We start from the raw sequence: 15,799 nt of genomic DNA on the forward strand, positions 1-15,799 counted from the left end.
TTATTAAAATGGTGTATAAGGGTATATATATAAATATATTTTATGCACTGTATATGAGCTGGCGATTTCTAAGTCTGTGGTTCCGAGAGGGGGTAACCAGGCTCACTAATAAAGGTCAAGCCACTTGGCTGCCAGAATGCCCTGCTTCAGCACAGACCAGAAAGGCATTGTGATAAGCGTATCCCCGGTATAGTCAGGGGTTAATGGGAGTCGTCCCCGTCCCCCCAGTATACGGCCAGAACCATGGACCCGGTACTTGTGGTTCGGACTGTCTCCAACCAGCCATAATGTTGTGAGAGTGAAATTATGTCTAAGTCCAGCTTTGGTACATTAGAAGCAACTCTGAAACTTAACCTACGCGTTTTTCGAAGCTACCTTTTGGCTAACTTCTTATAGGAAGGTCTAGGAGCTCTGAAAATGAACGTGCGCGTCTTTCACTCTTCCCGAGGGACTTAGAAGAATTTTGTGATATTTTTTATTAAAATGGTGTATAAGGGTATATATATATAAATATATTTTATGCACTGTATATATGAGCTGACGATTTCTAAATCTGTGGTTCCGAGAGGGGGTAACCAAGCTCACTAATGAAGGTCAAGCCACTTGGCTGCCAGAATGCCCTGCTTCAGCACAGACCAGTAAGGCATTGTGATACGCGTATCCCCGGTATAGTCAGGGGTTAATGGGAGTCGTCCCCATCCCCCCAAGTATATGCCCAGAACCATGGACCCGGTATTTGTGGTTCGGACTGTCTCCAACCAGCCATAATGTTGTGAGAGTGAAATTATGTCTAAGTCCAGCTTCGGTACATTAGAAGCAACTCTGAAACTTAACCTAAGCGTTTTTCGAAGCTACCTTTTGGCTAACTTCTTATAGGAAGGTCTAGGAGCTCTGAAAATGAACGTGCGCGTCTTTCACTCTTCCCGAGGGACTTAGAAGAATTTTGTGATATTTTTTATTAAAATGGTGTATAAGGGTATATATATAAATATATTTTATGCACTGTATATGAGCTGGCGATTTCTAAGTCTGTGGTTCCGAGAGGGGGTAACCAGGCTCACTAATAAAGGTCAAGCCACTTGGCTGCCAGAATGCCCTGCTTCAGCACAGACCAGAAAGGCATTGTGATAAGCGTATCCCCGGTATAGTCAGGGGTTAATGGGAGTCGTCCCCGTCCCCCCAGTATACGGCCAGAACCATGGACCCGGTACTTGTGGTTCGGACTGTCTCCAACCAGCCATAATGTTGTGAGAGTGAAATTATGTCTAAGTCCAGCTTTGGTACATTAGAAGCAACTCTGAAACTTAACCTAAGCGTTTTTCGAAGCTACTTTTTGGCTAACTTCTTATAGGAAGGTCTAGGAGCTCTGAAAATGAACGTGCGCGTCTTTCACTCTTCCCGAGGGACTTAGAAGAATTTTGTGATATTTTTTATTAAAATGGTGTATAAGGGTATATATATATAAATATATTTTATGCACTGTATATATGAGCTGGCGATTTCTAAGTCTGTGGTTCCGAGAGGGGGTAACCAGGCTCACTAATAAAGGTCAAGCCACTTGGCTGCCAGAATGCCCTGCTTCAGCACAGACCAGAAAGGCATTGTGATAAGCGTATCCCCGGTATAGTCAGGGGTTAATGGGAGTCGTCCCCGTCCCCCCAGTATACGGCCAGAACCATGGACCCGGTACTTGTGGTTCGGACTGTCTCCAACCAGCCATAATGTTGTGAGAGTGAAATTATGTCTAAGTCCAGCTTTGGTACGTTAGAAGCAACTCTGAAACTTAACCTAAGCGTTTTTCGAAGCTACTTTTTGGCTAACTTCTTATAGGAAGGTCTAGGAGCTCTGAAAATGAACGTGCGCGTCTTTCACTCTTCCCGAGGGACTTAGAAGAATTTTGTGATATTTTTTATTAAAATGGTGTATAAGGGTATATATATAAATATATTTTATGCACTGTATATGAGCTGGCGATTTCTAAGTCTGTGGTTCCGAGAGGGGGTAACCAGGCTCACTAATAAAGGTCAAGCCACTTGGCTGCCAGAATGCCCTGCTTCAGCACAGACCAGAAAGGCATTGTGATAAGCGTATCCCCGGTATAGTCAGGGGTTAATGGGAGTCGTCCCCGTCCCCCCAGTATACGGCCAGAACCATGGACCCGGTACTTGTGGTTCGGACTGTCTCCAACCAGCCATAATGTTGTGAGAGTGAAATTATGTCTAAGTCCAGCTTTGGTACATTAGAAGCAACTCTGAAACTTAACCTACGCGTTTTTCGAAGCTACCTTTTGGCTAACTTCTTATAGGAAGGTCTAGGAGCTCTGAAAATGAACGTGCGCGTCTTTCACTCTTCCCGAGGGACTTAGAAGAATTTTGTGATATTTTTTATTAAAATGGTGTATAAGGGTATATATATATAAATATATTTTATGCACTGTATATATGAGCTGACGATTTCTAAATCTGTGGTTCCGAGAGGGGGTAACCAAGCTCACTAATGAAGGTCAAGCCACTTGGCTGCCAGAATGCCCTGCTTCAGCACAGACCAGTAAGGCATTGTGATACGCGTATCCCCGGTATAGTCAGGGGTTAATGGGAGTCGTCCCCATCCCCCCAAGTATATGCCCAGAACCATGGACCCGGTATTTGTGGTTCGGACTGTCTCCAACCAGCCATAATGTTGTGAGAGTGAAATTATGTCTAAGTCCAGCTTCGGTACATTAGAAGCAACTCTGAAACTTAACCTAAGCGTTTTTCGAAGCTACCTTTTGGCTAACTTCTTATAGGAAGGTCTAGGAGCTCTGAAAATGAACGTGCGCGTCTTTCACTCTTCCCGAGGGACTTAGAAGAATTTTGTGATATTTTTTATTAAAATGGTGTATAAGGGTATATATATATAAATATATTTTATGCACTGTATATATGAGCTGGCGATTTCTAAGTCTGTGGTTCCGAGAGGGGGTAACCAGGCTCACTAATAAAGGTCAAGCCACTTGGCTGCCAGAATGCCCTGCTTCAGCACAGACCAGAAAGGCATTGTGATAAGCGTATCCCCGGTATAGTCAGGGGTTAATGGGAGTCGTCCCCGTCCCCCCAGTATACGGCCAGAACCATGGACCCGGTACTTGTGGTTCGGACTGTCTCCAACCAGCCATAATGTTGTGAGAGTGAAATTATGTCTAAGTCCAGCTTTGGTACGTTAGAAGCAACTCTGAAACTTAACCTAAGCGTTTTTCGAAGCTACTTTTTGGCTAACTTCTTATAGGAAGGTCTAGGAGCTCTGAAAATGAACGTGCGCGTCTTTCACTCTTCCCGAGGACTTAGAAGAATTTTGTGATATTTTTTATTAAAATGGTGTATAAGGGTATATATATAAATATATTTTATGCACTGTATATGAGCTGGCGATTTCTAAGTCTGTGGTTCCGAGAGGGGGTAACCAGGCTCACTAATAAAGGTCAAGCCACTTGGCTGCCAGAATGCCCTGCTTCAGCACAGACCAGAAAGGCATTGTGATAAGCGTATCCCCGGTATAGTCAGGGGTTAATGGGAGTCGTCCCCGTCCCCCCAGTATACGGCCAGAACCATGGACCCGGTACTTGTGGTTCGGACTGTCTCCAACCAGCCATAATGTTGTGAGAGTGAAATTATGTCTAAGTCCAGCTTTGGTACATTAGAAGCAACTCTGAAACTTAACCTACGCGTTTTTCGAAGCTACCTTTTGGCTAACTTCTTATAGGAAGGTCTAGGAGCTCTGAAAATGAACGTGCGCGTCTTTCACTCTTCCCGAGGGACTTAGAAGAATTTTGTGATATTTTTTATTAAAATGGTGTATAAGGGTATATATATAAATATATTTTATGCACTGTATATGAGCTGACGATTTCTAAATCTGTGGTTCCGAGAGGGGGTAACCAAGCTCACTAATGAAGGTCAAGCCACTTGGCTGCCAGAATGCCCTGCTTCAGCACAGACCAGTAAGGCATTGTGATACGCGTATCCCCGGTATAGTCAGGGGTTAATGGGAGTCGTCCCCATCCCCCCAAGTATATGCCCAGAACCATGGACCCGGTATTTGTGGTTCGGACTGTCTCCAACCAGCCATAATGTTGTGAGAGTGAAATTATGTCTAAGTCCAGCTTCGGTACATTAGAAGCAACTCTGAAACTTAACCTAAGCGTTTTTCGAAGCTACCTTTTGGCTAACTTCTTATAGGAAGGTCTAGGAGCTCTGAAAATGAACGTGCGCGTCTTTCACTCTTCCCGAGGGACTTAGAAGAATTTTGTGATATTTTTTATTAAAATGGTGTATAAGGGTATATATATAAATATATTTTATGCACTGTATATGAGCTGGCGATTTCTAAGTCTGTGGTTCCGAGAGGGGGTAACCAGGCTCACTAATAAAGGTCAAGCCACTTGGCTGCCAGAATGCCCTGCTTCAGCACAGACCAGAAAGGCATTGTGATAAGCGTATCCCCGGTATAGTCAGGGGTTAATGGGAGTCGTCCCCGTCCCCCCAGTATACGGCCAGAACCATGGACCCGGTACTTGTGGTTCGGACTGTCTCCAACCAGCCATAATGTTGTGAGAGTGAAATTATGTCTAAGTCCAGCTTTGGTACATTAGAAGCAACTCTGAAACTTAACCTAAGCGTTTTTCGAAGCTACCTTTTGGCTAACTTCTTATAGGAAGGTCTAGGAGCTCTGAAAATGAACGTGCGCGTCTTTCACTCTTCCCGAGGGACTTAGAAGAATTTTGTGATATTTTTTATTAAAATGGTGTATAAGGGTATATATATATAAATATATTTTATGCACTGTATATATGAGCTGGCGATTTCTAAGTCTGTGGTTCCGAGAGGGGGTAACCAGGCTCACTAATAAAGGTCAAGCCACTTGGCTGCCAGAATGCCCTGCTTCAGCACAGACCAGAAAGGCATTGTGATAAGCGTATCCCCGGTATAGTCAGGGGTTAATGGGAGTCGTCCCCGTCCCCCCAGTATACGGCCAGAACCATGGACCCGGTACTTGTGGTTCGGACTGTCTCCAACCAGCCATAATGTTGTGAGAGTGAAATTATGTCTAAGTCCAGCTTTGGTACGTTAGAAGCAACTCTGAAACTTAACCTAAGCGTTTTTCGAAGCTACTTTTTGGCTAACTTCTTATAGGAAGGTCTAGGAGCTCTGAAAATGAACGTGCGCGTCTTTCACTCTTCCCGAGGGACTTAGAAGAATTTTGTGATATTTTTTATTAAAATGGTGTATAAGGGTATATATATAAATATATTTTATGCACTGTATATGAGCTGGCGATTTCTAAGTCTGTGGTTCCGAGAGGGGGTAACCAGGCTCACTAATAAAGGTCAAGCCACTTGGCTGCCAGAATGCCCTGCTTCAGCACAGACCAGAAAGGCATTGTGATAAGCGTATCCCCGGTATAGTCAGGGGTTAATGGGAGTCGTCCCCGTCCCCCCAGTATACGGCCAGAACCATGGACCCGGTACTTGTGGTTCGGACTGTCTCCAACCAGCCATAATGTTGTGAGAGTGAAATTATGTCTAAGTCCAGCTTTGGTACATTAGAAGCAACTCTGAAACTTAACCTACGCGTTTTTCGAAGCTACCTTTTGGCTAACTTCTTATAGGAAGGTCTAGGAGCTCTGAAAATGAACGTGCGCGTCTTTCACTCTTCCCGAGGGACTTAGAAGAATTTTGTGATATTTTTTATTAAAATGGTGTATAAGGGTATATATATATAAATATATTTTATGCACTGTATATATGAGCTGACGATTTCTAAATCTGTGGTTCCGAGAGGGGGTAACCAAGCTCACTAATGAAGGTCAAGCCACTTGGCTGCCAGAATGCCCTGCTTCAGCACAGACCAGTAAGGCATTGTGATACGCGTATCCCCGGTATAGTCAGGGGTTAATGGGAGTCGTCCCCATCCCCCCAAGTATATGCCCAGAACCATGGACCCGGTATTTGTGGTTCGGACTGTCTCCAACCAGCCATAATGTTGTGAGAGTGAAATTATGTCTAAGTCCAGCTTCGGTACATTAGAAGCAACTCTGAAACTTAACCTAAGCGTTTTTCGAAGCTACCTTTTGGCTAACTTCTTATAGGAAGGTCTAGGAGCTCTGAAAATGAACGTGCGCGTCTTTCACTCTTCCCGAGGGACTTAGAAGAATTTTGTGATATTTTTTATTAAAATGGTGTATAAGGGTATATATATATAAATATATTTTATGCACTGTATATATGAGCTGGCGATTTCTAAGTCTGTGGTTCCGAGAGGGGGTAACCAGGCTCACTAATAAAGGTCAAGCCACTTGGCTGCCAGAATGCCCTGCTTCAGCACAGACCAGAAAGGCATTGTGATAAGCGTATCCCCGGTATAGTCAGGGGTTAATGGGAGTCGTCCCCGTCCCCCCAGTATACGGCCAGAACCATGGACCCGGTACTTGTGGTTCGGACTGTCTCCAACCAGCCATAATGTTGTGAGAGTGAAATTATGTCTAAGTCCAGCTTTGGTACGTTAGAAGCAACTCTGAAACTTAACCTAAGCGTTTTTCGAAGCTACTTTTTGGCTAACTTCTTATAGGAAGGTCTAGGAGCTCTGAAAATGAACGTGCGCGTCTTTCACTCTTCCCGAGGGACTTAGAAGAATTTTGTGATATTTTTTATTAAAATGGTGTATAAGGGTATATATATAAATATATTTTATGCACTGTATATGAGCTGGCGATTTCTAAGTCTGTGGTTCCGAGAGGGGGTAACCAGGCTCACTAATAAAGGTCAAGCCACTTGGCTGCCAGAATGCCCTGCTTCAGCACAGACCAGAAAGGCATTGTGATAAGCGTATCCCCGGTATAGTCAGGGGTTAATGGGAGTCGTCCCCGTCCCCCCAGTATACGGCCAGAACCATGGACCCGGTACTTGTGGTTCGGACTGTCTCCAACCAGCCATAATGTTGTGAGAGTGAAATTATGTCTAAGTCCAGCTTTGGTACATTAGAAGCAACTCTGAAACTTAACCTAAGCGTTTTTCGAAGCTACTTTTTGGCTAACTTCTTATAGGAAGGTCTAGGAGCTCTGAAAATGAACGTGCGCGTCTTTCACTCTTCCCGAGGGACTTAGAAGAATTTTGTGATATTTTTTATTAAAATGGTGTATAAGGGTATATATATAAATATATTTTATGCACTGTATATGAGCTGACGATTTCTAAATCTGTGGTTCCGAGAGGGGGTAACCAGGCTCACTAATGAAGGTCAAGCCACTTGGCTGCCAGAATGCCCTGCTTCAGCACAGACCAGTAAGGCATTGTGATACGCGTATCCCCGGTATAGTCAGGGGTTAATGGGAGTCGTCCCCATCCCCACAAGTATATGCCCAGAACCATGGACCCGGTATTTGTGGTTCGGACTGTCTCCAACCAGCCATAATGTTGTGAGAGTGAAATTATGTCTAAGTCCAGCTTCGGTACATTAGAAGCAACTCTGAAACTTAACCTAAGCGTTTTTCGAAGCTACCTTTTGGCTAACTTCTTATAGGAAGGTCTAGGAGCTCTGAAAATGAACGTGCGCGTCTTTCACTCTTCCCGAGGGACTTAGAAGAATTTTGTGATATTTTTTATTAAAATGGTGTATAAGGGTATATATATAAATATATTTTATGCACTGTATATATGAGCTGGCGATTTCTAAGTCTGTGGTTCCGAGAGGGGGTAACCAGGCTCACTAATAAAGGTCAAGCCACTTGGCTGCCAGAATGCCCTGCTTCAGCACAGACCAGAAAGGCATTGTGATAAGCGTATCCCCGGTATAGTCAGGGGTTAATGGGAGTCGTCCCCGTCCCCCCAGTATACGGCCAGAACCATGGACCCGGTACTTGTGTTTCGGACTGTCTCCAACCAGCCATAATGTTGTGAGAGTGAAATTATGTCTAAGTCCAGCTTTGGTACATTAGAAGCAACTCTGAAACTTAACCTAAGCGTTTTTCGAAGCTACTTTTTGGCTAACTTCTTATAGGAAGGTCTAGGAGCTCTGAAAATGAACGTGCGCGTCTTTCACTCTTCCCGAGGGACTTAGAAGAATTTTGTGATATTTTTTATTAAAATGGTGTATAAGGGTATATATATAAATATATTTTATGCACTGTATATGAGCTGGCGATTTCTAAGTCTGTGGTTCCGAGAGGGGGTAACCAGGCTCACTAATAAAGGTCAAGCCACTTGGCTGCCAGAATGCCCTGCTTCAGCACAGACCAGAAAGGCATTGTGATAAGCGTATCCCCGGTATAGTCAGGGGTTAATGGGAGTCGTCCCCGTCCCCCCAGTATACGGCCAGAACCATGGACCCGGTACTTGTGGTTCGGACTGTCTCCAACCAGCCATAATGTTGTGAGAGTGAAATTATGTCTAAGTCCAGCTTTGGTACATTAGAAGCAACTCTGAAACTTAACCTAAGCGTTTTTCGAAGCTACTTTTTGGCTAACTTCTTATAGGAAGGTCTAGGAGCTCTGAAAATGAACGTGCGCGTCTTTCACTCTTCCCGAGGGACTTAGAAGAATTTTGTGATATTTTTTATTAAAATGGTGTATAAGGGTATATATATAAATATATTTTATGCACTGTATATATGAGCTGGCGATTTCTAAGTCTGTGGTTCCGAGAGGGGGTAACCAGGCTCACTAATAAAGGTCAAGCCACTTGGCTGCCAGAATGCCCTGCTTCAGCACAGACCAGAAAGGCATTGTGATAAGCGTATCCCCGGTATAGTCAGGGGTTAATGGGAGTCGTCCCCGTCCCCCCAGTATACGGCCAGAACCATGGACCCGGTACTTGTGTTTCGGACAGTCTCCAACCAGCCATAATGTTGTGAGAGTGAAATTATGTCTAAGTCCAGCTTTGGTACATTAGAAGCAACTCTGAAACTTAACCTAAGCGTTTTTCGAAGCTACTTTTTGGCTAACTTCTTATAGGAAGGTCTAGGAGCTCTGAAAATGAACGTGCGCGTCTTTCACTCTTCCCGAGGGACTTAGAAGAATTTTGTGATATTTTTTATTAAAATGGTGTATAAGGGTATATATATAAATATATTTTATGCACTGTATATGAGCTGGCGATTTCTAAGTCTGTGGTTCCGAGAGGGGGTAACCAGGCTCACTAATAAAGGTCAAGCCACTTGGCTGCCAGAATGCCCTGCTTCAGCACAGACCAGAAAGGCATTGTGATAAGCGTATCCCCGGTATAGTCAGGGGTTAATGGGAGTCGTCCCCGTCCCCCCAGTATACGGCCAGAACCATGGACCCGGTACTTGTGGTTCGGACTGTCTCCAACCAGCCATAATGTTGTGAGAGTGAAATTATGTCTAAGTCCAGCTTTGGTACATTAGAAGCAACTCTGAAACTTAACCTAAGCGTTTTTCGAAGCTACTTTTTGGCTAACTTCTTATAAGAAGGTCTAGGAGCTCTGAAAATGAACGTGCGCGTCTTTCACTCTTCCCGAGGGACTTAGAAGAATTTTGTGATATTTTTTATTAAAATGGTGTATAAGGGTATATATATAAATATATTTTATGCACTGTATATATGAGCTGGCGATTTCTAAGTCTGTGGTTCCGAGAGGGGGTAACCAGGCTCACTAATAAAGGTCAAGCCACTTGGCTGCCAGAATGCCCTGCTTCAGCACAGACCAGAAAGGCATTGTGATAAGCGTATCCCCGGTATAGTCAGGGGTTAATGGGAGTCGTCCCCGTCCCCCCAGTATACGGCCAGAACCATGGACCCGGTACTTGTGGTTCAGACTGTCTCCAACCAGCCATAATGTTGTGAGAGTGAAATTATGTCTAAGTCCAGCTTTGGTACATTAGAAGCAACTCTGAAACTTAACCTAAGCGTTTTTCGAAGCTACCTTTTGGCTAACTTCTTATAGGAAGGTCTAGGAGCTCTGAAAATGAACGTGCGCGTCTTTCACTCTTCCCGAGGGACTTAGAAGAATTTTGTGATATTTTTTATTAAAATGGAGTATAAGGGTATATATATAAATATATTTTATGCACTGTATATGAGCTGGCGATTTCTAAGTCTGTGGTTCCGAGAGGGGGTAACCAGGCTCACTAATAAAGGTCAAGCCACTTGGCTGCCAGAATGCCCTGCTTCAGCACAGACCAGAAAGGCATTGTGATAAGCGTATCCCCGGTATAGTCAGGGGTTAATGGGAGTCGTCCCCGTCCCCCCAGTATACGGCCAGAACCATGGACCCGGTACTTGTGGTTCGGACTGTCTCCAACCAGCCATAATGTTGTGAGAGTGAAATTATGTCTAAGTCCAGCTTTGGTACGTTAGAAGCAACTCTGAAACTTAACCTACGCGTTTTTCGAAGCTACTTTTTGGCTAACTTCTTATAGGAAGGTCTAGGAGCTCTGAAAATGAACGTGCGCGTCTTTCACTCTTCCCGAGGGACTTAGAAGAATTTTGTGATATTTTTTATTAAAATGGTGTATAAGGGTATATATATAAATATATTTTATGCACTGTATATATGAGCTGGCGATTTCTAAGTCTGTGGTTCCGAGAGGATGTAACCAGGCTCACTAATAAAGGTCAAGCAACTTGGCTGCCAGAATGCCCTGCTTCAGCACAGACCAGAAAGGCATTGTGATAAGCGTATCCCCGGTATAGTCAGGGGATAATGGGAGTCGTCCCCGTCCCCCCAGTATACGGCCAGAACCATGGACCCGGTACTTGTGGTTCGGACTGTCTCCAACCAGCCATAATGTTGTGAGAGTGAAATTATGTCTAAGTCCAGCTTTGGTACGTTAGAAGCAACTCTGAAACTTAACCTACGCGTTTTTCGAAGCTACTTTTTGGCTAACTTCTTATAGGAAGGTCTAGGAGCTCTGAAAATGAACGTGCGCGTCTTTCACTCTTCCCGAGGGACTTAGAAGAATTTTGTGATATTTTTTATTAAAATGGTGTATAAGGGTATATATATAAATATATTTTATGCACTGTATATATGAGCTGGCGATTTCTAAGTCTGTGGTTCCGAGAGGATGTAACCAGGCTCACTAATAAAGGTCAAGCAACTTGGCTGCCAGAATGCCCTGCTTCAGCACAGACCAGAAAGGCATTGTGATAAGCGTATCCCCGGTATAGTCAGGGGATAATGGGAGTCGTCCCCGTCCCCCCAGTATACGGCCAGAACCATGGACCCGGTACTTGTGGTTCAGACTGTCTCCAACCAGCCATAATGTTGTGAGAGTGAAATTATGTCTAAGTCCAGCTTTGGTACATTAGAAGCAACTCTGAAACTTAACCTACAGTAAGCGTTTTTCGAAGCTACTTTTTGGCTAACTTCTTATAGGAAGGTCTAGGAGCTCTGAAAATGAACGTGCGCGTCTTTCACTCTTCCCGAGGGACTTAGAAGAATTTTGTGATATTTTTTATTAAAATGGTGTATAAGGGTATATATATAAATATATTTTATGCACTGTATATATGAGCTGGCGATTTCTAAGTCTGTGGTTCCGAGAGGGGGTAACCAGGCTCACTAATAAAGGTCAAGCCACTTGGCTGCCAGAATGCCCTGCTTCAGCACAGACCAGAAAGGCATTGTGATAAGCGTATCCCCGGTATAGTCAGGGGATAATGGGAGTCGTCCCCGTCCCCCCAGTATACGGCCAGAACCATGGACCCGGTACTTGTGGTTCAGACTGTCTCCAACCAGCCATAATGTTGTGAGAGTGAAATTATGTCTAAGTCCAGCTTTGGTACATTAGAAGCAACTCTGAAACTTAACCTAAGCGTTTTTCGAAGCTACCTTTTGGCTAACTTCTTATAGGAAGGTCTAGGAGCTCTGAAAATGAACGTGCGCGTCTTTCACTCTTCCCGAGGGACTTAGAAGAATTTTGTGATATTTTTTATTAAAATGGTGTATAAGGGTATATATATAAATATATTTTATGCACTGTATATGAGCTGGCGATTTCTAAGTCTGTGGTTCCGAGAGGGGGTAACCAGGCTCACTAATAAAGGTCAAGCCACTTGGCTGCCAGAATGCCCTGCTTCAGCACATACCAGAAAGGCATTTTGATAAGCGTATCCCCGGTATAGTCAGGGGTTAATGGGAGTCGTCCCCGTCCCCCCAGTATACGGCCAGAACCATGGACCCGGTATTTGTGGTTCGGACTGTCTCCAACCAGCCATAATGTTGTGAGAGTGAAATTATGTCTAAGTCCAGCTTTGGTACATTAGAAGCAACTCTGAAACTTAACCTAAGCGTTTTTCGAAGCTACTTTTTGGCTAACTTCTTATAGGAAGGTCTAGGAGCTCTGAAAATGAACGTGCGCGTCTTTCACTCTGCCCGAGGGACTTAGAAGAATTTTGTGATATTTTTTATTAAAATGGAGTATAAGGGTATATATATAAATATATTTTATGCACTGTATATGAGCTGGCGATTTCTAAGTCTGTGGTTCCGAGAGGGGGTAACCAGGCTCACTAATAAAGGTCAAGCCACTTGGCTGCCAGAATGCCCTGCTTCAGCACAGACCAGAAAGGCATTGTGATAAGCGTATCCCCGGTATAGTCAGGGGTTAATGGGAGTCGTCCCCGTCCCCCCAGTATACGGCCAGAACCATGGACCCGGTACTTGTGGTTCGGACTGTCTCCAACCAGCCATAATGTTGTGAGAGTGAAATTATGTCTAAGTCCAGCTTTGGTACGTTAGAAGCAACTCTGAAACTTAACCTACGCGTTTTTCGAAGCTACTTTTTGGCTAACTTCTTATAGGAAGGTCTAGGAGCTCTGAAAATGAACGTGCGCGTCTTTCACTCTTCCCGAGGGACTTAGAAGAATTTTGTGATATTTTTTATTAAAATGGTGTATAAGGGTATATATATAAATATATTTTATGCACTGTATATATGAGCTGGCGATTTCTAAGTCTGTGGTTCCGAGAGGATGTAACCAGGCTCACTAATAAAGGTCAAGCAACTTGGCTGCCAGAATGCCCTGCTTCAGCACAGACCAGAAAGGCATTGTGATAAGCGTATCCCCGGTATAGTCAGGGGATAATGGGAGTCGTCCCCGTCCCCCCAGTATACGGCCAGAACCATGGACCCGGTACTTGTGGTTCAGACTGTCTCCAACCAGCCATAATGTTGTGAGAGTGAAATTATGTCTAAGTCCAGCTTTGGTACATTAGAAGCAACTCTGAAACTTAACCTAAGCGTTTTTCGAAGCTACCTTTTGGCTAACTTCTTATAGGAAGGTCTAGGAGCTCTGAAAATGAACTTGCGCGTCTTTCACTCTTCCCGAGGGACTTAGAAGAATTTTGTGATATTTTTTATTAAAATGGTGTATAAGGGTATATATATAAATATATTTTATGCACTGTATATGAGCTGGCGATTTCTAAGTCTGTGGTTCCGAGAGGGGGTAACCAGGCTCACTAATAAAGGTCAAGCCACTTGGCTGCCAGAATGCCCTGCTTCAGCACAGACCAGAAAGGCATTGTGATAAGCGTATCCCCGGTATAGTCAGGGGTTAATGGGAGTCGTCCCCGTCCCCCCAGTATACGGCCAGAACCATGGACCCGGTACTTGTGGTTCGGACTGTCTCCAACCAGCCATAATGTTGTGAGAGTGAAATTATGTCTAAGTCCAGCTTTGGTACGTTAGAAGCAACTCTGAAACTTAACCTAAGCGTTTTTCGAAGCTACTTTTTGGCTAACTTCTTATAGGAAGGTCTATGAGCTCTGAAAATTAACGTGCGCGTCTTTCACTCTTCCCGAGGGACTTAGAAGAATTTTGTGATATTTTTTATTAAAATGGTGTATAAGGGTATATATATAAATATATTTTATGCACTGTATATATGAGCTGGCGATTTCTAAGTCTGTGGTTCCGAGAGGGGGTAACCAGGCTCACTAATAAAGGTCAAGCCACTTGGCTGCCAGAATGCCCTGCTTCAGCACAGACCAGAAAGGCATTGTGATAAGCGTATCCCCGGTATAGTCAGGGGTTAATGGGAGTCGTCCCCGTCCCCCCAGTATACGGCCAGAACCATGGACCCGGTACTTGTGGTTCGGACTGTCTCCAACCAGCCATAATGTTGTGAGAGTGAAATTATGTCTAAGTCCAGCTTTGGTACGTTAGAAGCAACTCTGAAACTTAACCTAAGCGTTTTTCGAAGCTACTTTTTGGCTAACTTCTTATAGGAAGGTCTAGGAGCTCTGAAAATTAACGTGCGCGTCTTTCACTCTTCCCGAGGGACTTAGAAGAATTTTGTGATATTTTTTATTAAAATGGTGTTTAAGGGTATATATAAATATATTTTATGCACTGTATATATGAGCTGGCGATTTCTAAGTCTGTGGTTCCGAGAGGGGGTAACCAGGCTCACTAATAAAGGTCAAGCCACTTGGCTGCCAGAATGCCCTGCTTCAGCACAGACCAGAAAGGCATTGTGATAAGCGTATCCCCGGTATAGTCAGGGGTTAATGGGAGTCGTCCCCGTCCCCCCAGTATACGGCCAGAACCATGGACCCGGTACTTGTGGTTCAGACTGTCTCCAACCAGCCATAATGTTGTGAGAGTGAAATTATGTCTAAGTCCAGCTTTGGTACATTAGAAGCAACTCTGAAACTTAACCTAAGCGTTTTTCGAAGCTACCTTTTGGCTAACTTCTTATAGGAAGGTCTAGGAGCTCTGAAAATGAACGTGCGCGTATTTCACTCTTCCCGAGGGACTTAGAAGAATTTTGTGATATTTTTTATTAAAATGGTGTATAAGGGTATATATATAAATATATTTTATGCACTGTATATGAGCTGGCGATTTCTAAGTCTGTGGTTCCGAGAGGGGGTAACCAGGCTCACTAATAAAGGTCAAGCCACTTGGCTGCCAGAATGCCCTGCTTCAGCACAGACCAGAAAGGCATTGTGATAAGCGTATCCCCGGTATAGTCAGGGGTTAATGGGAGTCGTCCCCGTCCCCCCAGTATACGGCCAGAACCATGGACCCGGTACTTGTGGTTCGGACTGTCTCCAACCAGCCATAATGTTGTGAGAGTGAAATTATGTCTAAGTCCAGCTTTGGTACATTAGAAGCAACTCTGAAACTTAACCTAAGCGTTTTTCGAAGCTACCTTTTTGGCTAACTTCTTATAGGAAGGTCTAGGAGCTCTGAAAATGAACGTGCGCGTCTTTCACTCTTCCCGAGGGACTTAGAAGAATTTTGTGATATTTTTTATTAAAATGGTGTATAAGGGTATATATATAAATATATTTTATGCACTGTATATGAGCTGGCGATTTCTAAGTCTGTGGTTCCGAGAGGGGGTAACCAGGCTCACTAATAAAGGTCAAGCCACTTGGCTGCCAGAATGCCCTGCTTCAGCACAGACCAGAAAGGCATTGTGATAAGCGTATCCCCGGTATAGTCAGGGGTTAATGGGAGTCGTCCCCGTCCCCCCAGTATACGGCCAGAACCATGGACCCGGTACTTGTGGTTCGGACTGTCTCCAACCAGCCATAATGTTGTGAGAGTGAAATTATGTCTAAGTCCAGCTTTGGTACATTAGAAGCAACTCTGAAACTTAACCTAAGCGTTTTTCGAAGCTACTTTTTGGCTAACTTCTTATAGGAAGGTCTAGGAGCTCTGAAAATGAACGTGCGCGTCTTTCACTCTTCCCGAGGGACTTAGAAGAATTTTGTGATATTTTTTATTAAAATGGTGTATAAGGGTATATATATAAATATATTTTATGCACTGTATATGAGCTGACGATTTCT

This window comes from Ascaphus truei, chromosome 12 (genome assembly GCF_040206685.1).
Source record: "Ascaphus truei isolate aAscTru1 chromosome 12, aAscTru1.hap1, whole genome shotgun sequence".
NCBI classification, from domain to species: domain Eukaryota; kingdom Metazoa; phylum Chordata; class Amphibia; order Anura; family Ascaphidae; genus Ascaphus; species Ascaphus truei.